At 42.2% G+C, this 27500-nt stretch overlaps 1 protein-coding gene across 1 annotated transcript in view; it reads right to left on the bottom strand.

Moving 5' to 3' along the window:
* Positions 1-27500, bottom strand: part of HIBCH (3-hydroxyisobutyryl-CoA hydrolase) — a 1796007-nt gene that overhangs the window by 606961 nt on the left and 1161546 nt on the right. The gene's annotated exons all lie outside the window — the stretch shown is intronic.

The raw sequence follows: 27500 nt of genomic DNA, 5'->3' as shown, positions 1-27500 counted from the left end.
AAATGTTACCTCATATATACTGTATGACCGTTGTAAAAAAAAAAAAAAAAAAAAAAAAAAAACATTTCATTTTTTAAAACATTTTATTATTTCTCTTTTGTTTTTGCTCCTATCATATTTGTATATTACATATATTAACTAACTCTGTTTTGCCTATTGTATTGTATTGCCTATTGCTGTTTAAACTTGCAATAACCATTGGAGCTTTTCTCCCCGGGCATCTACTGAAAATGGACATATATCCAGTTGGACTAGCCCGGTCAACAAATGTAAAATAAAATAAATAAAATAAAAAATGAAGTGAATCCATATATATATATATATATATGTATGTGTGTGTGTGCGTATGTATATATATATATATATATATATATATATATATATATATATATATATATATATATATACACATATACACACACATATATATATATATATATATATATATATATATATATACACACACAGACACACACATATATATATATATATATATATATATATATATATATATATATATATACACACACACACACACACACACACAGATATATATATATATATACACACACACACACATATATATATATATATATATATATATATATATATATATATATATAGAGAGAGAGAGAGAGACACACACACTGTGTACATTAGGTATTATGGGACTGGGAGAAGCAAGGAAAGAGTAAGAGTAACAATGCACTAGTTGCTGTGCATATGTGGATGGTGAGAAGGAAGAGTGAGGGAGAGGGGATTACTTCCTCTTATCAAATGTTGTACTGTTTTCTGTTTGGAGGATTGGTTGCCTGGAAGGAAATGTTAATGTGGTAATTACATGAGGCTGCTTTGGTGGAAATTTTCACAGCTGGTATCTTTGACTACAAATTTAGCTGTGTACAGAAATCTCATGAGGAGGACACAGATCTGATTTTTGAAGGTAGGTACTCTCAAATATGGTGGAGGCCACAGTACAAGAGCTATGATGTATACTATGATTTGTTTTTTCTTTTGGTCACTAAAGATGGGGTAGAAATGGATTGCCATCTTAGGCTGTAACTGGATGTCAGTCTACTAACAAAGTATGGGAAGGAGTGGGTTCCGAGTTTGTAGATAAGAAAACTGGTATGTTCAGATCTCTGTAGTAGTTACACAGGGTGTATACCTTAACATTAGACTTCTCACAGATTTTCATTAAGCAGGTCCTTACCCTCCAAGCATTAACATGCCAGGTGCTCTTCCAGCAAAGATTTTGCAAATCTGACACCTATGGAAGGATGCCCCAGTTAGTTATTAAACACCATCAAGAGACAAAAATAAGACTTGGTGGTTATGTGTGGTGTTCTGTTACCAGATGGGAATCAGCGACTTTATGAGGAAGATGCATAAACAATCTGGAACAGTCCACTACAACCCAATCAATGGAGAACAAGTCCACTGCCTACTCTTCGTGTCCTGCTGAACAAAGTAGAATCTTGATAAGTTCACATTTTTCCAAATCATAACATGGCTAAATTTTACAGTGCCCCACTTCTGAAGAAATGCCCCCAAAATGCTCGAATGAAGCAAAAGTTCATGGAAGTGTGTGTGTGGGGGTGGGGGTGTAGTTGAGCTGTATTTCAATATCTTCAAGAATATATGATTCCTTTGGGACCCAACAGGAAAATGTATTAATTGCTAGCCATTCTCAAACCCTAGTCTCTTCTCTGCAAATGGAGTAGGAGTGTGTTTCCAGCATGTAGCGTTACCACACTACTACCAATTGTCCGATCTTGATATCACATGGAGAGGCTCAGACTTCAGAATGACTTCAAAAGCCTGCAGGGCAATGTGCAGGCACTTCTGATTTCAACTCCAAAGTCTTTGGAGAAAGTTACAACAAAACTGGGCTCCTTACCCATCCAAAAATACATCCAATGTAAAGCACTAAATCAAAGAACAGAAAAGAAAGAGAAACCTGAATCCAGATTATTGGCTAACAGCCACCATCCCAGACTGCAGAAGGTGGTGTAAGATTTGAGGATGACACCTATGATTGGATAAAGGGAGCAATTCTGTTGATCAAGCACCTTGCTGTTGAGTCTTAAAATATTGCTCATATAAATTTCGACTTAAGTTTTTGCTGTGTTTTGCGTTCAGGTTGCAAGACTTGGGCAAGAGGGAAAGGAAGAGATTAATTTTTTTCACATTTTTCCTTTTCTTCAATTTCATGTGACCTTGGTGTTGGTACAAGTATAGACCAACAGTGTCAGTACACATTTTAATTATTTTATGCTGTTTTACATATCTTTACTATAAACAACTGTTTGTCTTTTAGACACATGATTAAGTGAACCTGAAACAGCTAAAACCCAAGTCTGTACAACACTCAAACATTTTTTTTTGCAGGAGGCTATTCACATACTCTGAACCCCAAGCCATACCTCTGAGGAGAACATAAGAAAAAAAAAACATAGAATGCTCCTCTCCCTCTCCTTTGACTTCAATGTGGAACTGATCCAGCACAGACATTGACCAATTCAATACAGTGACCATCAGTTTATGATGTTAAGTACCTCTTAAATGCAGGCTGGCAAGCAGTAGGTTTCCCATTTTGCATCTCTAACAGTGACAAAATGTGTCACAGTTAACCCTGTGATAACTGCAGTCACTGACAGTGAACTGTCCACTGTGAGATCTGTCAATGAAGATAAGCAAGAACAACTGTGGACACTGTTGCTACCATTACCTCCAGATGGTGCAAACATGACCTGAACCCACAAATGTTATATAGTAAAGAAACTGAGATGCAAGTATTGGCTAAGGTGAAAAAGGAGAGGTCCTGGACATTGTTCAGCATCACTTTTATATAGAAAAGATGTGCCTGAAGTGGAAGCAAGGCGGAACTGTCCCAGCTGATGCAACCCTAAATGGCAGCAGCCAGGAAAAATTCCAGGTTAGCCCCATCACTGATTCCTGGGTTGGGGTCATCAGCAATCAATTTTTAAGGCAGGGCTAACATAAACAGGTTGCACTGTTGCAGGGCACTTATCACAATAGTCAAAACACATAGCCGGCCTTAGGCAAAGGCCAATTAGGTGGCTGCCTAGGGCACCGCTCTACCAGGGGCACCTTTCCAGTATTTATTTGGAGTAGGTAGACCAAGATGGGGCATTGGGTGGTGCGGTGGGGGCGCCGTGGAGTCCTTTTGCCTAGGGCACCAGTTGACCTAAGGCTGCTCCTGCCAACACATTAGTTAAGACCTCAGGAGGATAGGAAATGCCAAACAGCAGCACCATGTTATGAAAGTGCTGCCCATCTAGAGCAAAATGCAAAAATCTTCTCTGTAGTTCCTGGATTCGTAACTTAAAAAGTAATTGACTGTGATCTACAGAACACTCCTACAGACCTCTGGAAGCAGTAGAATTGGGATATGAAGCATAGTGGCTGTGAAATTTCATACTTCTGATTTGAAAGTTAAAGCTGTCAGTGTCCGAATCAGATGGGGTCCATCACCAAATTCCCAGGCACTGAGACTTTTGGGGAGTAAAACTTGCTCTCACTTTCTTCTAGGAACCAGTTTATATAAATTCATGTCCACAGACTTCCAGGCATACTAAACATGCTAATTAGTTAACTGCTTCTATCATTTTAACCCTTGAACCACTGTAGATAACTCACTAGAACATAAGGAACAAGAGTTCCTACTGAACCAGCTTATACCACACAGTACTTGTTTACTGTGTCATCAAAACCTATGGGCTGTAGGGTATTACATTTCAAAATCAGGCTGCATTCTGTCTTCATTAATAATCCATATATGAATACATTCCAGTATGGACATTGAGTTTACAGCAGCTTGTTGTGGTAGCTCCCTCCCCCATTTTATTAAATAGGTGAGAAAAAAAGAAGTTATGTACTTACTATAATGTTCCATCTGTTCTGTCCATTTTCATTTTTCCTCAACCATTGGGTTCGGATCCGATCCTTGGATCTGACTTTGTCGATATTATAACTCATGATCAACTGAAACTCTCGAGCTCCTCCTTACCCACAATGCACCAACCCCTAACATACCTCAGATCTTGTTTGCTAGATGACATATATACCCAATATTTGAATAATGTACCTAACAGAGGAAACCAGTATCTGGAGCTCCATAGAAGACACAGCAGTGTCTTAATAGCATCTCATTCTTGAGGTTGGCAGGTGGGAAGCTGAGGAATGTTATGATGGAATGTTATGGTGAGTAGATAACTTCTTTACCTGATGTTGTGAATTTTGATAGATTCCTCACCTCAACCACTGAGACAGAATTCTCAGCTACCTTATATCCCAGGTGGACTCTAAGGAAGGATATTCCCGGAGCACAGCTGAACCAAAGGCTGCTCTTCCCCTTAAGACCAGATCCAATTTGTAATGAGTAATAAAGGTATGAGGATTAGCCCAATTAGCAGCTGCACATATGTCATCTATGGAACAGTCAGATAAAAACACTGATGAAGTTGCCACAGATCTAGTTAGCTTTTAAGGGTTTTGGTAATGAAATCCGTGATTTATTATAGATAAAGGCTATGCAGTCTATAATTCATCTTGCCAATGTCACTTTTGTTACAGACTTGCCCAATTTGTTATCTGCAAAGGATGGAAATAACTGATGAGATTTTCTAATGTCTTTTGTTCTGTGCAAGTACTAGTAAATGCAACATGCATTCACCTTTGTTTTCAAATGTGGGGAAGAAATTGGGCAAGATGACTGAGATTGATAGTGAATTCTGCCACCATCTTAGGAAGGAAGGGTTGGTTCTTACTATCACTCTATCCTTATGGAATATGAAGTAAAGAGGTTTAGAGGACAACACTTGGAGTTCTGAAATTCTCCTGCCAGAGGTAATAGCCACTACAAATAAGGTCTTCCAAGTCAAAACATTTTAGATCACTTTTTTCAGCTGGGTCAAAGAGGGAATCAACGTAAGGCCTGCAGAACAAGGTTCAAATCCCATGGAGGGGTAGGATCATTATAAGGTGGTCTAAGTAAAATAGTAACTCTTAGAAAAGCCTTGCACATCTTCGCAGAAGCTAAGGAAGAAATGTCAACTCCTATATGTAAGTTACAGACTGCTGCTAAATTACCTTTATAGTAGCGGAGCTATCTCCCTCATTAAAAATTTTTGCCAAAAATTTTAGCACATTTTGTGCTGGGGCTGAAAAGGGATCAACAACTTTTTGATATGCCCAACAAACAAACCTCTTCCATTTACTCTTGTAGATTTTTCTAGTGGAAGCTTTATGGGAAGACAAAGGTATATGATGGATAAAGGATGAGAGAACAGATTGCCTGGCTAATAACATAAGTCGAGAAGCCACTCTGTCAGCTTTAGGTTTGAGATAAGCGGGTGAACCATGACTGTTTGGTGAGGCAGGAGGTTTGGAATTAAATACAGAATCCAAGGTGGGTAAATCAGACGAGGCCAAAGGAAGGGGAATCAAACATGTCAAGGCCAGTAAGGTGTAAAGAGGATGATTTTGCTGTTCAATCATGCAGCTTTCTGAGGGAATTTAGGAATCAACAGGGTTGCTGGATAAGCATACAGACGACTGGAGGGCCAATCGTGAAGCAGAGCATCCCTCGGTGATTATCCCACTGGGAGGATTAGGATAAAGCTGCTGCTGCATTTGTTGTTTAGGGGAGATGCAAAAAGATTGCAGCAAGGCTGGCCCCATTGATGGAAAATTACCTGTCACTTTTTTGTTGAGAGACCACTCGTGAGGTTGAAGAATAGACCTGCTCAATTTGTCTGCGATCACGTTGTACTTCCAGGAATGTGTGTTGCTATCACAAATCAGTTGGATAAGATCGCCCATTGCCACGCTCTGAGGGCTTCTCAACACAAGGGATTAAGACCTAGTTCCTCCTTGTTTGTTGATGTACCAAACTACTGACATGTTATCTGTTTGGATTGCAATTGTTCCTACAGGTAGAGCATCTTGAAAAGCTTGCAGTGCTAAAAGCACTGCTCTCATCTCCAGGATATTTATATGCAAATTGGCCTCTTCGCGGGACCAAGTGCTTTGGACTGTTTTCCCCAGGAAGTGCCCCCCACCCAATCTGGAAAGAGTCCATGGTCACTATGGCTTTGGGTTGGGAGAGAATGAATCTACAGCCTTGTAAAGCTGGTCTGACCTTATCCACCACCAAAGGTATCTGTTGCATGTCTGTGTGATCCTTACTTGAACGGATATCTTCTGATAAAGACTTGACCATTGGGATGCTAGCATCTACTGAAGAATTCTCATATGATAGCTTACCAGAGGGACAAGAATTATAGCTGCTGATACTGACCCCAAAGCTTGAAGAATTAGTCAACATGAAATCTTGGTGCTGTGAATAATTTTTGGGACTTGGAATCTTAAAGTTGGAACTCTTTAAGGGAATTGAAGCTGTCGCAGATACTATATTGAAATGTGGTCCTATGAATTTCAGTATTTGTGATGGATGCAAATGATATTTCTTGTAGTTTAGTGTGATCCCCAAAAAGAAGGGAGTAAGTTTGGAGTACCTGGCTTCTTGATGTTATGAATGCCTGCTTGGGGCAGTAATGAGCCATTCGTCAAAATACAGAAACACCTGGAATCCTTATATTCCCAAGTGAGCTGCTACCACTGCCATGCATTTGCTGAGCACCCTGGGGGCTGTGGTGAGGCCAAACAGAGAAGCATAAGAACCTTCTGAACTGCCTGTTCATTTTTATGTGACAGTACGCATCTTGATAGTTTATTGAGTACATCCAATTGTCCTTGCCTAGAAAGGGCAGTATGGACCAAACCATGACCATCTGAAACTTTGAGTGATAAACTGACTTGTTCGAGTTGTTGAGATCCAAAATTGGTCTCAACCCCTGATTTATTTGGCATTAAACAGAATGTTGAGTAAGTTGCAGATTCTAGCTGATCTGGCAGAACCTCTTGGATGATTCTTTTTTCTAGCAGCTTTTGTATTTGAACTGCTACTTCCTTCCTCTGTCTGGGTGGAATGTTGGGAATTTTTTGATGAGTCAGAGGTGGAAGGAAAAAGGGAATTATATAACCTCTGTTAATAATCCTCTGCACCCAAATGCCTTTTGTGATATCTAGCCAGGCTCTCTGGTGCAGGGATAAGTGACTCCAGATTGCCTCCAGAGGGGAACAATCAGGCCACCTTTCAGGAGGGCTAGTGGGGCCTATCAGAGAAGGTGTCTCTAGACCCCTGATTTTGTGAACCACCTCTGCTGCATGGGTGGCGTCTTCCATTATTGTTACCCCCTCAGCCTCTGGGGGAACCATATCCAGGTGGATCTTGGAAAGGGCCTGGGATTTCCGGAACCACATCTTCATGCCCTGCACTGGTTACTAGAAAAGGTCATGGAGGGGGGATCAAATAACCCACTCCTACAGCAGAGAGAGAGAGTCTTTCCATCCTTCTCACACCTGGAGAGTGTATCCTTCACTTTCAGGCCAAATAGGAAAGATCCATCAAAAGAAGCACTGATGAAAGAAGACTTGAATGGCTCCGCAAAGTCATACAAGTGCACCCAGGCAGGTGTCCTTATTGAGATACCTGAACCCACTACCCTTAAGGTACCCTTAGCTGCATGAGAAATAAGTCTCTTGGACGAGTTTGAGATGAACGGAAGGGTTGCCAACTGTAAGGCTACTGTCACATGAGTCTCTGGCAGTAGTGAACCCTGAAAGAGTATTTGACAATCCTTAATTAAGTCACTTTGTAACCCAGTAAAGTGTGCCAGGTAATTCAGTGACTTAAGAGTAAATGTCACTGAAGCATAGACATGCTTCCCGAACATGTCCAAAGCCCTGTACTCTCTATTAGGGGGATGGACAGTGGAACTTTGATCTGCAAGTTCTTTCTTCATGGCTGCCACCATGACCATGGCATCTACAGGCACTCCCTTGCTCCAGTGTTCACTTCCAGTCAGAGGTGCCAGATATTGGTCTGGTTGCTTGGGGATGGGCTCAACTGCATGAGGTTCCTTCCACTCCTGCTGAGAGATCAAATCACTGAGCTCATCAGTGGGTGGAATCACCCAGGAGGTAGGTGGTCAGATTCAAATGCTTCCAGAAACATTGATTCCTCCAGCGAAGGATTTTGGGAAGACCAACCACCCCAGTGTTGAGGATCTCTAGAATGTCTGTAAAGACCACGTCTTTGGGTGGTGATCTGGGGGACCCTTACCCTTCACTGAAATCTGTGCCATCTGTGATGGATTTTTGAGGGGAATCCAAGTGCCGCTTTTTGCACTTCCTCTTCCAGGGTACTTCCTCGGTGGGATGCTCCAGAGAACTATAGGAAGAGAGGGTAATACCTAGTTGGCTGTTCTGGAGGGTATGGACTGGCTGTCCCTGCGGAGCTGAATGTTGAGGATCATGGTGCAAACACACACAGGATGTACAAGATAGGTTTGAGGGGGTTCAGACCCTCTGTCCCGCCAAAGCAGAAAACACTCTCACTACTACCTTGAAAGTAGATCGCCCAGGGGAGAAGGACGCTGATAGAACCGAGAAGCCATGCTTCTGTCCCACCAGCTCCACCTGCCCCAAAGGCAGAGGCTGGAGCCAAGTTGTCTAGGGTCAAATATCTGAGGGGCAGAGATGGATCCAAAAATTTTGGAGTCAACTCAAAGACCTCGGATCCAACTGGGACGGTACAGCTCAGAGAGCCACTCGTCACAGCCAGTACACTCAGAGAAACCGTCGTACTCGAGGACACAGCGCTTTCATATCCGAACCAGACATTCTTGGCAGACTCAGATCCAAGGACTCAGAAACAGAATGTCAGATCAGAGAAGAAGCCTTCCTGGAGTACAGTAGCTCTAGCTAAGGATTCCTGACCCGAAAGGGTCAAAGTTGGGAGAACCGCCATCTGTATTTGTGCCGAGAGGAACCTCCTCATCATTCTATTCATGTTGGCTTCTGTGAGACTCCTGAAACAAGATGAAGCAATGGATGGAGATTTGGACCACCATCTCTCAAGAAAAGAAGATATGAGTCTTGAAGCATAGGGTCAATTGACGAAGAATATCGGACCACAGGAAGAATCTTTGGAGCCGATGAACTCTGATCCAATGGCATCTTGGGAGGAGTAGCAGACATCTTGGATACAGACGGCTTCAGATCTAATCTTGCTTTTCTGGGAGGAGACTCTGTAGAGGAACTCTATTTCTTCTGGGACTTTTTAGGAACATCCTTTGATGGTGTTTTGGATTGTTGAGCTCCAGATATGGCTTCTGAAAAGGAGGTCCGTAATAATCTTTTCAAAATTAATTTGTTTCACCTGTCCACTAAAGCATGCAGATTAAAACTGTTGCATATATAAAATTCAACATTAAGATGTTCGGGACCCAAACAATAAACACAAAGGTCACAGGCATCAGTATAAGGCAACTTATGACCTCAGTTCTTGCATTTTTAAAATCCCTTCTCAGACATTTTGCAAAGAGGACTAGCTCACTAACAGTAACAAATAGAATATATATATATATATATATATATATATATATATATATATATATATATATATAGATAGATATATATATATATGTTTAGAAAAAAAGAATACCACCAATTGTATTAAAGACTACACCAAAGTGTATATAAGTAGGGTAGAAAGTTTTTACAGAGAAAGAATACCAGCAATGGTAACAAGTATATGCAAGTATACACTATTTAAGAAAGAATTTAGGGAGAAAAAAGCCTTAAGAAACAACAATATGCATTACTTCTCTCTAGAAATACTAGAGAGCAAGCTGACCCTGTCCATATGCGAAAAGCGGCAAACCAGATCTGAGGTATGTTGGGGTTGGTGCATTGTGGGTGAGGAGGAGCTCAAGAGTTTCTTTTGGCCATGAGCTTCAGCAATAGCCAAGTCGGATCCGAGGATTACATCCGAAGCCAATGGCTAACAAATGAATGAAAACTGACATCAGATCTAAAGTTATCTTAGTTTGGGAATTTCAAAATAAAGGTGCCCTTGAGTGAAATATTAGTAACATTATAGTAAATGCCAAAAGGTAGAAAAAAGTCAAAAGAAATCAGAAATTGAGGTATCCTTGTGTTCCACTTGTATCTGGGTGCACTGCATCGGCTGAATAAGCAAAGGATTCGGCAGTCTTAGAGAAGAGATGGTTCAGACCAGTGATGAAGAATGGTAAACTAATATTACCCGTTATTAAAACTTACAGAGCATTTTTTTTAGACAAGACTCATAGAACATTATATGAGCATATACTCAGACTGTATATGTGACTTGGAGGGGCCTCAAGAACAACTAGTAGCTACCACCTCAATGTCTGAAGCTTTAGAGAAGTACCTAGATGAAGAATACGCATTAAGCTGCTGGGGTTACCTAAAAAGGTGGGAACAAGAGGCTGCAAGCATTTAGTGAAGGGGTTGCTTAAGGTCTCTGCAGACATGTCTTGAGCAGCTCCAAACTGAGACAGCACGTATAGCTGAAGGGGGTTCCCTCACATCCTATACTAGTCAAACTTAACCTCATATCAATTGAAGAAAGAGCTACTGTGGAGACTAGGGAAACAAAACTTCTCAAAATAGATGGAAGTTTTGTAAACAGGACTGCTCTTGGAAGATCTGCAAACAGAGGAACATGTTCATTCTTGCTGTTCACCAAGGCTAAGCTCTGTAGGCGAAATTCAAATTAGCGGTCCTTGCCAAAGTGAAAAAAATGCTCTTGGTGGCTACTAATCCCTTTTTAATGGCTGCTGTGACACTGAACATTTCTAAGAACAACTCCTTTCTGAGTTATGCTCTATTGACACAGGGAAATAAGAAGTTATGTACTCACCATAACGTTTCATATGAGTTGTTCATCTCACCTTAATTCTTCACTGATGGGTTCGGAGCCGATCCATCGGCTCTAATACGACCGTTTGCAAAGCTCGAGGTTTACCAGTAGCTCGAGACCAAGCCCCTTATCCCATGATGCACTGGGAATTACCTCAGACCTTGTTTGCTGCGTGTACTATAGCCATATAACTGGGCTATCCTCCCATGGAGAGGAAGAAGAATTGAACAACCAGGATGAGACCAACCTCTAGGTCAACTATCAGCCAGGAGGGGGAAGGAGGGAGGGACGTAAGAATGAAGGTGAGAGAAACACTCACATGGAACGTTATGGTGTGTACATAACTTCTTAATGTGAAGTTGTTCAATCTCGCCGTTCATTCTTCACTGATGGGTAGTGTCCCTAGCACCCTCAATCTTGGGTGGCTCATGGGAGTACATTCCTCAGGACCACAGACCCAGAAGAAGCCCTGTCCCTGGAGGCTTTATCAACTTTGTAATGACTGATAAAAGTATGAGGTGCAGATCAAGTGGCTGGCAGCACAAATGTTATCAAGGGGCAATTTGGCTTGGAATGCAGAAGATGTAGAAACTGCTCTGGTTGAGTGAGCTTTAATCTTGTGTAGTAAGGGCATATTAGCAGCTGAATAAACAAAAGTGATACAATCAGATAGCCATTTAGCAAGCGTTGTTTTAGCCACTGGTCTACCTTTTCTGGCATCAAAGAATGACACAAAGAGCTGGTCTGATTTCCTAATATCTTTTGTTCTGTCCAAATAAAATCTGAGCTGTCTGTGACCATCAAGTTTGTGCAGCATATACTCCAATTTATTGGAATGGTTAGGGAGGAAGAATGGTAACTCAATGACTTGGTTGATATTAGATTCTGAACAAACTTTGGGCAAAAAGGATGAGTTTGTCCTAAGAGATACTCTATCAGCGTGGAAAATCAAATAAGGAGGGCTGATAGATAAGGCTTGAAGTTCTGACACTCTGCGGGCAGAAGTAATAGCTAACAGAAATATGGTTTTCCACAACAAAAATATGAGATCACAAGATAATGCTGGTTCAAATGGGGGGAGAATTATATGAGACAGTATAAAGTTTAGATTCCAAGGAGAATAATTTTCACTGGAGGCCTCATATGAAAAGTTCCTTTGAGAAAAGCCTTGGACAACTTGTGGGACATTATGTTTACCGCGTCAGCTCCGAGATGAAAGTTAGATATAGCAGCCAACTGGACCCAAACTGTTGAGGCTGCCGCTCTTTTATTAAAGATCATAGTCATGAATTCTAATATGGACATCAAGGGGGCATGATAAGCATCAATGTTTGCTTAGAAGCCCATATGGAAAATCTCTTCCACTTATTAAGATATAATCTTCTAGTGGACAGCTTATGGGACGACAAAAGGATCTGTTTTGTCTCAATGGAAAAAATTATGAAGCCTGGCTATGAGGGGAACTGGAGCAGCCAAGTTGTCAGCTTCAGTGACTGCAAGGAGGGAAGGAGGTCCCTCAACAGATGTGTCAGAAGGTCCGGAACTGGGTCCAGAATCCATGGATCCTCCAAGAGATGATGATGATGAAGAAATGGGAACCAAATCTGCCGAGGCCAATGAAGGGCTATAAGAATGATGGTCCTTCCCAGAGATTTTGCTTTATGTAGAAATCTGGGTATCAACGTGATGGGAGGAAATGCATAGAGGAGACCAGAGGGCCAATCGTGTACGAGTGCGTCTCTCGGGGCTTCTCCCAGGGGGGAAATCAGGGAAAAGTAGTTTCTGCAGTTAGTGTTGATGTGACTGGCAAAAAGATCACAGCAAGGCTGGCCCCGTTTGCAGAAAATCCTGTCCGCAATCTCTTTCTTGAGGGACCACTCGTGCGGCAACAAGATTGCCCTGCTCAGTTTGTCTGCTATCACGTCGGATCTCCCCAGGATGTGCATTGCCAACAGAAAGCGCTGGGAGGAAACAGCGCACTGCCAAACTTTGAGGGCTTCTCGGCAAAGGGGGGGTAAGACTTGATTCCGCCTTGCTTGTTCATGTACCAGACTACTGACATATTGTCTGTCTGAATTGCAATCATTCCTAGAGAAAGAGAGTCCTGGAAGTACTGCTCTCATCTCCAGAACATTGATATGCAGATGTGACTCTTGATCCGTCCATGTGCCTTGGGCAGTCTTTCCCTGAAAATGCCCGCCCACCCTATCACGGAAGTGTCCGTGGTCACAGTGGCTATTGGGGGGGTAGTACAAAGGGGTGTCCTATGGGTACATGAAGAGACATCAACCACTGGAGATCTCTCTTGCAAGAGTCTGTAATTAAAATTGTGTGATTCACTGGATGTTCCTGATAAGACCATTGAGTGAACAGCAGCCATTGAAGAATCCGCATATGCATCCTTACTAATGGTATGGCCAAGATCGCTGCAGCCATCAAACTCAATACTTTTAGAACTTCTGCGGCTGGTGCTCTGTTTTCAGTACCAATGGGCTGACATGCTGGCGAAGAAGAAAGACTCTCTCAATTGGTAGTCGTAGAGTGGTGGTTAAAGTGCCTAACTCTGTCTATATAAAAATGATATGCTGCGACGGCGACAAGGCAGATTTTCTGAGTTGACTGTAATGCCTAAGTGACTGCAGAGTGTCAGAGTGTATTCCCTTGCCTGAATCAGTTGATGCCTGGTGGTGGAGGTAAGGAGCCAATCGTCTAGGTACGGAAACACCTGGAATCCTAGATGCCTCAGGTGAGCCGTGACCACTGCCATGCATTTGGTGAAAACACTGGGGGCTGTAGTGAGACCAAAGGGCAGGGCTCAAAATTGATAATGATTGGCTCCCAGACAGAAAAGTAGGTGATCTCTGGATGGCCTGGCCATTTTTATGTGATAGTAAGCATCCTTGAGATCTATCAAGCACATCCAATTGTCTTTCCCTAAAACGAGAAGTAGACTGTAGCATGACCATCTAAAATTTCTCTTTCTTCACAAATTGGTGGAGTCTGCTGAGGTCCAAAATGGGTCACCAGACCCCCGTTTTCTTTGAAACCAAAAAGAATCTCGAGTAAGTTCCGAATCCTGTTTGGTCTGCTGGGACTGGCTGGATGACTCTGTAACTGGGTGGAATGTCCGGGATTCTCTTTGTGGGTGGGGGGGGGGTGCAGAATGGTATGAAATACCCTCTGGAAATGATACTTTGTACCCAGCTGTCTTTTGTTATATCTTGCCAGGCGTCTGGGTACAAAGATAAGTGACCCCTGACTGACTCCAGAGCAGGACAGTCGGGCCTCCTTTTAGGAGTGCTGAGAGGGCTGACCAGAGAAGTGATCTCTGTCACCCTGGTGTTGCGGACCAACTCTGCCGTGAGGGTGGCATCTTCCATTATTACCCCCCTCCCTCTGCCCCTAGAGGGGGGTTCACCACGTGTGTCCTGAAAGGCTCCTTGGGCTTTCTGGAACCACATCTTTCCTCCCCTTTGGCCTTTGGGGTAAGACAGAGTAGCGGTGGAAAAACGGACTCCGACGGCAGACAGAGTCTTTCCCTCCTGTTCACACCTGGTCAAAGTTTCCTTCACTTTAGGCCCAAAAAGGGATGAGCCATCAAAAGAGGTGTTCATGAATGAAGATTTAAAGGGTTCCGCGAAGGAACACAAGGGCATCCAGGAATGTCTTCTGAGAGCAATTCCTGTACACGCTGCCCTACTCATCCCATCAGCTGCATATGATATGAGACGCATGGACGAGTTCACAATAGAATTTAGGGTAGCAAGCTGGGCGGCAACTTTATCAGAAGCCCCTGCAGCTACAGTACCCTGAAGAGCATCTCCCAACTCCTTAAGGAGATCTCTTTGCAATCTAGTTAAATGGATCAAATAGTTCAGAGAATGGAGTGTAAAAGTCGCTGAACTAAACATGCTTTTCCCATATCTATCCATGATCCTAGACTCTCTATTAGGAGGATGGATAGATGAGAAAGTCTCAGACATTTCCTTTTTGGTGGCCACCGCCACCACCATGGCATCAACAGGGACTCCTTTGGACAAAAAGGATTTATCTACTGGAGCAGAAATAAACTTATTAGGCCTCCGAGGAACAGGCTCCATGGACTCTGGTGACTCCCACGTCCTCCGAGAGACCAGCTGCATGAGCTTGTCGAAGGGCGGAGTCACCCAAGAGGCGGGAGGTTGAGACACGAAAGCTTTCAGGAGAACTGACTCATCCTCAGTAGGGCTTTTGGACTGCCAATCACTCCTCAGTCTAAGGATCTCAAGTATCTCCGCAAAGCAGATATCCTCAGAGGGGGACCGTGGGGACCCTTCTGACTCATCCAAGTCAGTGTCAGATGTTAAAGACTCCTGTGGGGAGTCCAACTGTCTCCTCTTGCACAATCTCTTCCTGGGGACCTCCTCAGTGGGAGCCTCTGGGGAGGTCTCAGAAGAGCAGGGGGCGCCCTGTGGGGCTACCCGAGGCTCAGGGTCACTACACCTAGCCTGGGCGATGGAAGCAGAAGTGGACACAGGCGCTTTGGGGGATGAGGAAGCCAGACCTGGTGTCGAGGATGTCTTGGGGGACAAGGCTCTCCTCATGGCTTCAAAGGCGTTGCGGCTCCGATAAGGAGTCGACGGACCTGAAGTAACCGCCAAACCCTCCTGCACCAAAGCCGCGGGTTCCAAGCTGGAGGTAAGAGCCAAGCTCATCCGAGCTGAAGCCCCGAGAGGAAGAGTCAGCACCGACAAGTCTGTGCAACTATCCTCTCCAGACCCAACAGGAGAGTGTCGGCTACTAGAGTCCCCGGTCAGCGCTGAGGACATCAGAGTAGATGGAACCAAGGACACTGGAGCAGGTCTCGGCTCCAAAGGCTCCACGATCAACAGGTCTGTCCCTCTGGCTCCGAAGGTCCAGTGTGACTTGGAGGAGGAGCAGTCAAGTCAAGGGTAGTGCTCTTTGGCTAAGACGCTAGGGTCGGAGCCGACAGCAATTTAGCAAGGCCTGGTGCCCGTAAAAGCTTCTGCACCAATCGGTCCATATCCAAATCGGACAGGCTGACAGAAGACCTAGAAGAGTGCATAGATGGTGACGATTGAAGAAGTGACGATATAGGTCTCGCAGATATTGGATTTCCTGGACAGTTTGGAATCCTTAGAGTCCCCTGAGGACTTGGAGGACTTGCTGGCCACATCCTGGTCACTCAATGCTTCATGAAACGGATGCTTCAACAAGCCTCTGTCAACTAACTTTCTTTTTCTCTCCAGTAAAACCGTAGAGGAAAAAAAGTGACAAATACTGCAAATGGACAGCTCCTAAGCAGTAAATGCACATTACATTGCCATCAGTCACCGAAAATCTTTTGCCCACAGTCTGGACACTTTTTAAACCCAGACTTTGGGTGTTTATCCTTGTCCTCAGACATATCCAACAATCAAAATGCCTTAGGCTTAACACAGAAACCAAGCACACAATAAGCCTAAGAAAAGAGACACTCAATATATACATTATTAAAGAACCACACCTAGGCTCTAAAAACACCACACAAAAGCCTAGAAAACAGCCAAAGTTACAACTATGCTCTAATTGTAAGAGAACACACACACACACACACACACACACACACACACGCTATAAACAATGGCCCAAAAACAAAGGCCAACGCTAAGCTAAATGTGTATATATATGTATGTATGTATGTGTGTGTGTGTATATATATATATATATATATATATATATATATGGGTCTACTTCATTTGCCCTAACTTCCACTTGACTGACACCCACTTGCCCGACCCCATTTGACCGAAATTTAATTTGACCGACACTTCATTTGACTAACAAGTATTATTGGCAAGTAAATGGAATATGCCCCTTCCCCATTGTAGTGCGGCCCTGGAGTTAGAATATATAGTTGGGGGGGTTGGGGGGGGGCAAAGCCCCCACACTTAATTTCATATTATATTGTTTGGTTTTGCTTTAATATTGCTTAGTAAAACAAAAGTAAGTGGGGGGCTTCGCCCACCACACCCCCCAACTATATATTCTAACTCCAGGTTTGCACTACAGTGGAGAAGGGGGCATATTCTATTTTCTTGCCAATAATACTTGTCAGTCAAATGAAGTGTCGGTCAAATGAAATTTCGGTCATTTGGTCTCGGGCAAATGGATGTCAGTCAAGTGGAAGTTAGGGCAAATGAAGTAGACCCATATATATTATATATATATATATATATATATATATATATATATACATATATATATATATATATATATATATATACACATAAAACTATGAAAAAGGCAAGAGAATTAACTAGGCCAAAAACATGAGGTAACTAAAATATACTAAACACACGCGGGAAAAGGGGAGCTTTTAAGAAGCTACACAAGACTAACAACTATTTAGAAGGAACAATAGAAAAATTGAAATAACTTGCAAAAAACACGCTTTTTTGAAGAAATACTGGCTCGAGCAAAACTGGAACCTCTGATCAGTGCCACGGCAAACTAGATCTGAGGTAATTCCCAGTGTATCATGGGAAAAGGGGCTTGGTCTTGAGTTACTGGTAAACCTCGAGCTTTGCAAACAGCCGTACCGGAGTCAATGGATTGGCTCTGAACCTATCAGTGAAGAATGAACGGTGAGACTGAACAACTTCACATTCTCAGATCACTGAACTTTGGTTCACTTATAAACAAAGGTTCTGATGAAGGGAAAAGTAAGAATTTTTTTGTTTGTCTCTAGGAATACAGGAAACCATGACAATGAATGAATAAATGAACTTATGCTATAGACAATTCTTAGGCATTATAGGTAGGAGTTTTGAAACTACACACTTGCTTCCAGAATAACACAACTCCTCAATCAACCCTAGAGAACATGTTTGCATGCTCTGGAATGTATACCTTTTCAATACTAGAATAAATAAAATGATAGAAAAATACAGGGCCAACAAGCAATCTGGCATTCTGTAAAAAAAAAAAAATATATATATATATATATATATATATATATATATATATATATATATAAACATACAAAATATACAATTTAGTAAAATAAAGCCATGGTAAATGTGACACTGCCAGCCCAGCTATCTGGAATTTTGTAAATAATCATACGTCATTTGTGAATATTAATGTGATTCATATGCTTGTCTTAAAAGTGTAAGATAAGTATATGTTATGTGAATATTAAACTACTGGTGCAGAAGTGTGTGTTGAACTGTATGTTATGTGCTGAGCTTCATGACTGCAACCAGAGTGTACCCTACTGGATGCAGAGATGTGTATGAACTATATACATGTGCAAATGTATGTTTTGATAGTAGAGGCTGGAACATGGCAGAGTGAACTTACAAAACTTTAAGAAAACAAGTGCTTTATAAGGTTCTATAAAAAAGTTAGTTAATGCAGCAAGAAGACAGGATGTCTAGAGCTAGAAGTTTATTTCTATTGTCTTGGAGATAAATAATTACTAGGTTTAAAATGTAAAAAGTGTTTGACTGTTTTATGACTTCCAGTTCTAGGCAAACTTCTAAGAGATGTGTACTTCTCACACACCAGATGCTAAACTTTTGTTATGTTTCTGTTAGCCTGGAAACTGAAGGCAAGTGACAAAGAGTGATGTCATCCAAAGCTGTCCCAGCAGTAATGTTTGATAGTAATTTAAGAACTCTCTCAGAGACGGACTTTGCATTTTGTATTTGTCTATGGACCTGGAAACATTCTCTCATCAGCACTTGCCTTGCTAATAGTAAGTAACTAGGGAAAAGTAATTTATTTTAGAGATGGATAGGAATATAGTAAGATTAGTTTAGATATTTTCTGTATTTCTTTGAGAGTGTCCTGCAATGTTGTTTTAAAATATTTCCTGTGATTCTGAACTCTGTAGCCACTGTGCTGAGTTATTGAATATTGTCTTGTTCTTTTATTTATTATTAAATATATTTAAATCCTTTAATTGCGTCTAGTTTGTTTAGAGATCTTTAAGCTCTTACAGTACTTGCATATGTATCTGGTGACACTGTATAGGCCACTCCTTAATAGCCTTGGCCTTGGTCACACTTACCATTTGGATAATAGTAACATTACACAGTAGGATTGGTCACCCTTGGTAAGGGCCTTATAGTAGCTGATAAGTAAGGGTGGCTGGTGGCAGCTGGTACTACCTTATAGTCTGGGCAGAAGGGGGAATAGCTAGTAAACCTGTGCCAGGCTTTCCCAGGTGTATGCGTGTGTGTGTGTGTGTGTCTGTGTGTGTATGTGTGTCAGCTACTTGGGCAGGGACACGAAGCACTGGTTGGACAGAGTGGGTGCTGGAGGTCTTAGCTTGGCCACTCGGCTGAGATCTTAACCCTATAGCTGTGCCAGCGGGGAGTCTTAATGGGGATCTGGAGAAAGAGAGAGAAACCAGCCCCAGACTGACTGTGATCTATGTGTGCTCATAAGGGAAATTGTACTTTACTATGTATGTACTTGTCATCCTCCCAATGTGTACATCCCTCACTGATGCTAGTGGTGAGGAATGAGGCTCCTTGATTACTGGGCCAGTGCAGGGGCATCACAGTAAGTATACATTTTTTAAACTACAACACAAAATATTTTTAAGAGAATACATGCCATGAATTATGAAAACATAATGACTACCTGAGTCTGACTAGTAGCTTGTGTGCAGAAAGAGCTCAGTAGGGCAGGGTGAGTGTAAGCAGCTCACTTTGGCTGGTTTCAGTCAGCTATACTGCTCCCTTTCAAGAGGAGACCTGCATACCAATGTCTACTGAACTACAGGATGTGAGCTTGGCATTCTAAGCCAGTTATAGTTGTCTTCAAAGGCATGTGTGTAGGAGAATGCACATGCCAAAGGAAGGCTCAGAGTACCTCCACAGTGGTACAGGTGCTTAAATCAATCAATCAATCACTGGGGATTGAGAGAGTTACGACCACAAAACCTTGTTAGTTGCCTGTACAATGGCTCCCGAGGAAGAAGGGCTGGGATGATAACATGCAATGGGAATAACAAGAAAGAAAAGAAAATGCACATAAAACAATAATGTGCGCAAAGAAATAAAGAATAAATTATATTTTCTTTTTCCATTACAGGTAAAGTAAAATTCTGAACAAAGCTGAACTGTTTTAAAACTGGTGATACTGTAATATACCATGCAAGCATAATTTAGAAGCGTAAACATGGCATGAATAGGATTGCACCTGCACAGTACTTTCATTATGGCTTTCATTTGAGTACAAAGGTGTATGACTTTCTCTAGTCCTACTCTGTAAAACAACATGCACCTGAGAGGCATATATTACATATTTGTAAATACCTACAAGGCTGATGTGAAATCTGCATATTTTAAAAACATGTTTCAGTAATCTAAAACTGCACATGCACAAATATAACAGATCATATATAAGATGGATGTGTGCTCAATCAAACATATGGATCCAGTCAGTTATTAAGAGGAGAGTGATTAGTCCTCTTCCATAACTCATCCATGGAATTGTATAGAATTTTATAATTACACAAGTGGATCAACTATGCCCTTTAATAATGCTCTCAAGTAAGCTTTCGTTTATTGTGTCCTTGTAATAACTGTAAACTTTACTTGATTATACGTCCACATACTTCAGTCTATTGTACATTTTCTGCAGCTTTTCTCCCCAGGCCTCAGCTGAAAATAGGCTCACACCCAGTAGGACTTTCCTGGTAAACAAACGTAAAATAAATAAAATTGTCCAAATGGGCTCTTCTTAAAAAGTAACTGCAGAGCATCACTGTGGGCGAGTGGTGTCAAGCAGTCATCATTCTTAGGTAAACACTGAACAGAAGTATTTCAAAATCATGGAAGAAGAAGGTGGCTCAGAACCTGGGACACAGGCACAGCCAATTACATTTTCTGCAAACTGTCCTAGAAAAGAAGGCTCGTGGATTAACAATCTGTCACCTGGTGGAAAAAAGAAAAGTGATGACTGGTGAGTAGTGACCATGAAGGTTCAGAAATAAAGTGTTCCACATCAAGGTAAAGCAATATAGAAAGTGGCTTTATAAAGGTGGAGACAAAGTCAAGGACACTGGCTTTACCCGTACCTTCTAGGACCTGGAATAAATATTAACAGTAATGCCTACCATGTACTTACTAACTGTGACGTATGCAGCCTGGGGATACTGGTTTCTTCCTACAGCTGGGCACAAGGTTGTAGCTGTCTGGCTGAACTTTACATATCCCACAGTATGAAAAGAACTTTGCCATGCGACCTTTATTACATTCCACACTATCGCCTTAAAGCAAAAGCAGTGGTTGCTAGTGTTTGCTCACTACCACCTTAAAGATAATGCATTCTAGTCTGATAAGCAGTTTGAGAACACTACTGGGGATAGGCTTGTTTTAAAACAATTAGAATGGATCTGTACGCAACTTCCAACAGGATCATATAATTACCTCTACATGGTGAAAATGTAATAACAGAAAACTATATAAGAGGTGTTGCTACATAACTCTAGGAATCTGAAAGCAAGCAGGGGTATAGCTACCAAGCACTTATTTTTGTCCATTACTTAGGTTCATAGGTCATAGGTTGGACAGCCGCTGTGGTACAGCGGTAGCATTGTCGCCTCACAGCAAGAGGTTCTCCCGTTCGATTCTCGGCTGGAGAACCTTCTGTGTGGAGTCTGCATGTCCTCCCCGCGGTCGAGTGGCATTCGAAAGACATGTGTGAATGGGCGTGCCCTTCGTTGAAGATTGGGCATCGGGCTGGCACCTCAGCACCGTAAAAACCTACCGCCAATCATTAGTGGATCTGAGTTCCGCTGTGGCAACCCCTAACCGGGAAAAGCCGAAAGAAAAACAACAACTTAGATTCATAGGTTGGTACTAGGCTATCGGCTCTAGGGCCTATACAAGCCTAGCCATAACAATTCCCTGGATATTTCTCCCACAATATTTACTTCCCTGGACCCCTGTCTAGCATGGCGACTGACGTGATCCCTGGGGTGAATATCCTATCTCCCATCCAATCATCAAGGTTCCTTTTGAAGAGCGCCAAGGAGGCGCTCTGCTTGACATGTATGGGCAGTCTATTCCAGAGTATGGGGTCTCTCCCCGTCAGGAACCTATCCCTCCAGCATGTTTTGTTCATTGTGATGACAAGGTTTAGATCCCTGGAGTGTGTGGCTCTGAGGGATTGGGATTTCTTTACGTGTAGCATGTCCAACAGCTCAGGGTTTGACATGGTCTTGTATGTTAAGCAGAGATCGCCTCTGAGTAGACGATATGCCACAGAGCATAGCTGGAGTTTTTTTTAGATGGTTAGTATAGGGCATCTGCTTTAGGCTTGTGATTCTTTTAGTGAGGTATTTCTGTGGCCTTTCCAGCTGTTGCAGCTGTCTTGTGAGGTACATGCCAAATGGGGCATTGTACTCTATAATGAGTCTAATGAGGGATGAGTACAGTGGGACAATGACCTCCTTTTTTCTGGATGAAAAACCCTTAGTGATGAGGTGTGCCACATAGAAGGATTTCCTGAATGTTGTGGCAATGTGGTTATCGAAGGTGAGACCACTGTCCACCTGTGTGCCTAAGTCTCTCATCACACTTTCGGTGTTTAGTGTACTGCCACCTATGTGGTAATTTATGGGTACATGTTTTTTCCCAAAGGGGATAACTATACATTTCTTGGCATTAAGCTTGAGCCCATGGCTTTGGCACCAAGCATCTGTTTCTGTAAGGCCCTTTTGTGGGATATCCACATCATTTGGGGATTCAATAATGGCTCCCAGTTTACAGTCATCTGCGAACTTTGTTAGCCAGAGTCCCTTAGTGTTCAGAGAAGTAGATACCAAACAAGAGCGGTCCCAGAACTGAACCCTGAGGTACTCCACTTGTCACTTGTCTAGAGCTGGATTTGGAGTCGGCTACTTTTACAGTCTGGGTTCTGTTAGTAAGCCAGCTGGCAACCCATCGAGTGATGTAGGAATTTATGCCCAGCTTAGTAAGTTTATCTATGATTCCAGAGTTGGGGATGGTGTAGAAGGCCTTGGTGAGGTCCAGATAGGCTGTGTGGACCACCTTACCCTTGTCCACAGCTCTGGAGACTGATTTGAAGAAGTCAATCAGGTTCAAGAGACAAGATCGGGCCTTCACGAACTCAAACTGGGTGGGGTCCAGTGTTTGAAGGTTGTCAATGTCATTGTTTATAAGTTCCATGATAATGCATTCCATGCCCTTGCAGATCAGGCTCGTCAGACTGATGGGACGGTAGTTCCCGGGATCCAAGGTGGATCCCCCCCTTGTGGAGTGGGATAACTGTAGCTGTGCACCACTCAGTGGGCACGAAGCCTGAGGTGAGGCTATGATTAAACATGACACTTTAGGTGAGGTGCCAGTTCATTTTGTAGTTCATGTAGTACACAGCCCAGGATGTCATCTGGTCCCATGGATGCTGTATTCTTAGCTTTGGAGAGTGCGGTTTCTACCTGTGTGGCCGTGATTACCGGAACTTGGCAATCGTCTGGTATTGAGATGGGCCCATTAGGGGGTGAGAGGGGGGTGAAGTTGGCACTAAATTGATCTGCCAGGATATTGGCAATATCCTTGGGATCAGTATATTTAATGCCATTCTGTTGTAGCTCACACCACATCTGAGCATTGCCATTTAGATTCTTGACATAACTATAGAATGCCTTGTGGTTGTCTTTGGAATTTTTGGCAATTTTATTTTTGTAACTAGCTTTGGGGGATTTTAATGGATCTCAGCTTCTTACTGAGACTGGTAAGGGAGTTTTTTGCATCCTGGGATTTTCCTCTCTTCTGCAACAGTTTCTTTCTTCTGTTGTATAGTTTGTTTATGGCAGGGGACCACCAGATTGGCTTCCTTTTTTTGGAGGAGAGTGTCTTGGTTCTATTTGGGATGGCATGATTCATGCACGAGTGGATGTGCTCGTACAGTGCCTTAGTGGAGGATTCAGCAGTCGAACTTTCAGCTCCCATCTGCATGGGTATCATGAAGTTTGTCACTTCTGACTTCAGTAGCATGAAGTTGGCTTTGGAGAAGTTTTTTACGGAGGTCTCCTTACTGGGGTGAGGGTGGGGGTGGGATGTGGATGTCAAGGGTGATTTGCTTATGGTCAGACCTGACCAGTGAGGGGGTGACCACTGGTGTGGAGCATGGTTTACTATCATAATTCCGACACTTATCTTGTTGACACCACTACAGCGAATGGCAAGGGTTGAATGGTGACAATGTCGAACCCGACATTGTCGAAGTACAAGTCTCGCCCCTATCTCGACCCATGTTAAAGCCCGTTTGGAGGACTAATTCAAGATGTACTTTCGGCAATGTCGGAATTCGACACTGCCACTTTCGCGCTTGGAAGTCGGAGATACCGTCTTTCGACTGAATGCACTTCAGAATTATAATAGTAAAACATGGAGCATCTATCTCCCATGTTGGTAATGACCAGGTCTAGGATATTGAAGCCCCTGGTGGGACAATGGATTAGTTAATCCACAGTGTTGAAATTTATGAATTCCAAGAACTGTTGGGAAAAGGTGTTGGTACCAGAGTAGTTTTCCCAGTTAATGGCAGATTAGTTGAAATCACCCAGTATTAGGGTGTTTGGTTGTATCTTAATATTGTCCAGTATGTTTAGAAAGGTGTAGTGAGAATCTTGGGGCACGGTGGGGGATCTGCAGCAAGCTACAATTTGGATTGCAGTCTTACCTAGTGTTAGTTGCACCTGGAGAATTTCAGATGCAGGGGGTCTATTTCTTTGTAAAAACTAATTGTGGAAGTGACTCTTCCAGCATGGCATTCAATCACTCACTGTATATACCATGATGGGGCAAACTGCTCTCTTCTTGGAAGGTTCCTATTACAGTTAATTTTCCAACTTCTGTAATTTACATTTTTACTTAAAATGCCAATTGCAGAATTCAGCTGTACAGCTGTTTTAAAGAAATCAATGAGTGCTTGGTTTATTGCATTAATGTCATGTTACAAAAGGGTATAAACTGTCTTTACACTGTATTATATTAGGTGATATTACCTATACAATGTCTGGAGATATGAAGTAGGATCACAATAAAAGGAATGTGTATAGTAAAATTAAAATGCTCAGATTTACTCATAGAAAGACAGTGGACAAAATCAACCAGTTGAGAGATTAAGGGTATACACTTGTATAACAAAACTCTATCTACATTTCTCAGATGATGCACTCAGAGTAGCTAGAGCACATAACACTGTTAAAATATGATACACATAATGTATGAATATTCTCATCTTTATGAGAGGAGTGGGAGGAGGAAGGGAAACCTGCATGCCAGTATCATTTTCTAAACTACACACTAAGCAGAGATGGCTGTGCAGGGGAGACCAGTCCTATTAATGAGGGTAGTAGATGCATAGATGGTAATAGTAGTTAATACATATCCTGCACAGATCTTCAAGAAAAGCTGAGTAAATAATTTCTTAGAGAGAGAGAGAGAGGATGGGGTGACAGCCTTTGTATTAAGTGAGAATTGGATATGGACACTGTGGATATCCACAAGGGACATAGCAGGGAAAGAGTAACTACAGTGGAATATACTTCCATGTCTGAGTGTGCCCCTGGTGGATATATAAACCGGGGGTCATGTTTTACCCTAGATATGACTCTTATTCAGACAATTATGACTAGAGCTGTATTTAGTTGATTAATTCTAGGTCTTTTTGTCTGATTATGATTATGCTCCCAAAGACTAATGTTGCTATTTAATGAAATGGCCTCCATAGGCATCAGGCATTTAATGCATATTATTACTAGATCAGGAATTTTGTGAACAGTTTCAGGAAGCAGTGGGTAGGATTTTGTCCAAAGTGAGACGGATACATTTGCATTCTCAGCTGATGTGGGACTATGCAAAGCAGGACATGTGGAAGCTTAGGATGTACACTGTCAAATGACGAAGGGAAAGCTGCAAGGCTTTAAGAGCTTCAAAGGACTGAATGGCAGAACTGCAGATCCAGGTAATGAACTGTGAGCATAAAAAAAGTTACATGACATAAAAACCTATTTTATACTCTGTTCCTTGAGGACTAATCATTCTGAAAACCATCACACTAGCATTTAGGCTCTGGCAGGGGAAAGCAGATAAGCTTGAATTTAGGCTAAAGAACCCAAATAATAGTCTGATCTTGAATACATTTCTATCATGGTTTGGTAGATACTGCAAAAAGATACACGAGAAGACAAAAGATTAGACAGAGAAGACAGAGGAAAACAGATACTTTCTGTGGAGGCTCCATCTAGTGTAATGGAATCCCAAGTAGTCTTCAGAAACCCCATAATGGAAAGTGAGAGATGGCATTGCTAAAGAACTAGTAGAAGCTTTAGACGCAACTGCATGATGAATCCCTATGTTGGAATAGGCTAAGACAAGAAGCAATGGTGCCATCACTGCTTCAGGTTATGAACATGACTCTGTGGGCAGCTCAGTATCAAAAACATTAAAACAAGTACTCCGGATTCTGTAGCTGGAGAGAGATCCTGAGTATAGTTCATCATACACCCAATCCGGAGTATCATTCATCATACAAATCTACCATTTGACATACACTGACTGTTAAATACCATTCATCACATGCCCAATCCTGAGCTTCGTTCATTACACACCCAGTCCTGAGTTCCATCTGTCATTCTCCTAGTACTGAGTACCATGGGAAACACATCTGAGTGACTTATAGTTTTACAGTAGTTTTAAGAAAAGATGCGAGGTAATGCTGAACTTACAAATGTCAAGTGTCTAACAATAAGGGTGCATAACCATAGGAAAATGCATTTTATACAGCATTATGTGAATGCATGTACTACTGGCAAAACATAACAGGCCAATGACTGACTGGCAAAGGTGAATGGTAACAGTCATGCTGCAACAACCCTCAACAAAGGAAGGTCCACTACTCTTAATTTAAACCTCAATGTTAACAGCTCCTTAGTGGTTTAAAGGTTAGATATTTTTTCCTGCCTATAACAATGCCAACATCTAACTTGAATAGGCCCTGACGTTATCCCTCTTCTCCAGCCCCTACTGCAGCCCAGCTTGGACAGTTACAATCTTTTTTTAGCAACATGTGTCCTTGATCTTCAAGGAGAAATAACAATGAGGTAAATCGGAGCACGGCTAGGCAATGGAAGGATGCAAAAGATCTCGGCAGGGAAGCAGCATTCCTCATCAGTTGTCAATGTTGTTGTTGTGTCTTTCGGCTTTTCCCGATTAGGGGTCACCACAGCGGAACTCTGGTCCGCTAATGATTGGCAGTAGATTTTTACGTGCTGAGTTGCCAGCCCTGACGCACAACCTTCAACGAAGGTATGCCCATTCACGCATGTCTCCACACAGAAGACGCTCTAGCTGAGAATCAAACAGGACAACGTCCTACTGTGAGGCGACAACGCTACCTCAGCACCACCACCGCAGTTCGTATATTTTACAATTTTTTTTTGTTATATTTCAAGGCTCCACAAGACAATAAATTTGCAACATTTTAAGATGACATGCACAGATTCTTTACCTTCTGAGATTTGTTACAATCTAATTTCTGCTGCAGTCCTGATGAAATACTTCTAGTCCTTACTACTGACTATGGCAGTAGCACATAAAATCAGTATCCATCACCTGACAAAAAAGAGCTAATC

This window comes from Protopterus annectens, chromosome 6.part0 (assembly GCF_019279795.1).
Source record: "Protopterus annectens isolate FY-2018-M chromosome 6.part0, PAN1.0, whole genome shotgun sequence".
Taxonomy (NCBI): Eukaryota; Metazoa; Chordata; order Ceratodontiformes; family Protopteridae; genus Protopterus; species Protopterus annectens.
The sequence above is the reverse complement of the archived record's forward strand: the minus strand, read 5'-3'. Positions and strand labels throughout refer to the sequence as shown.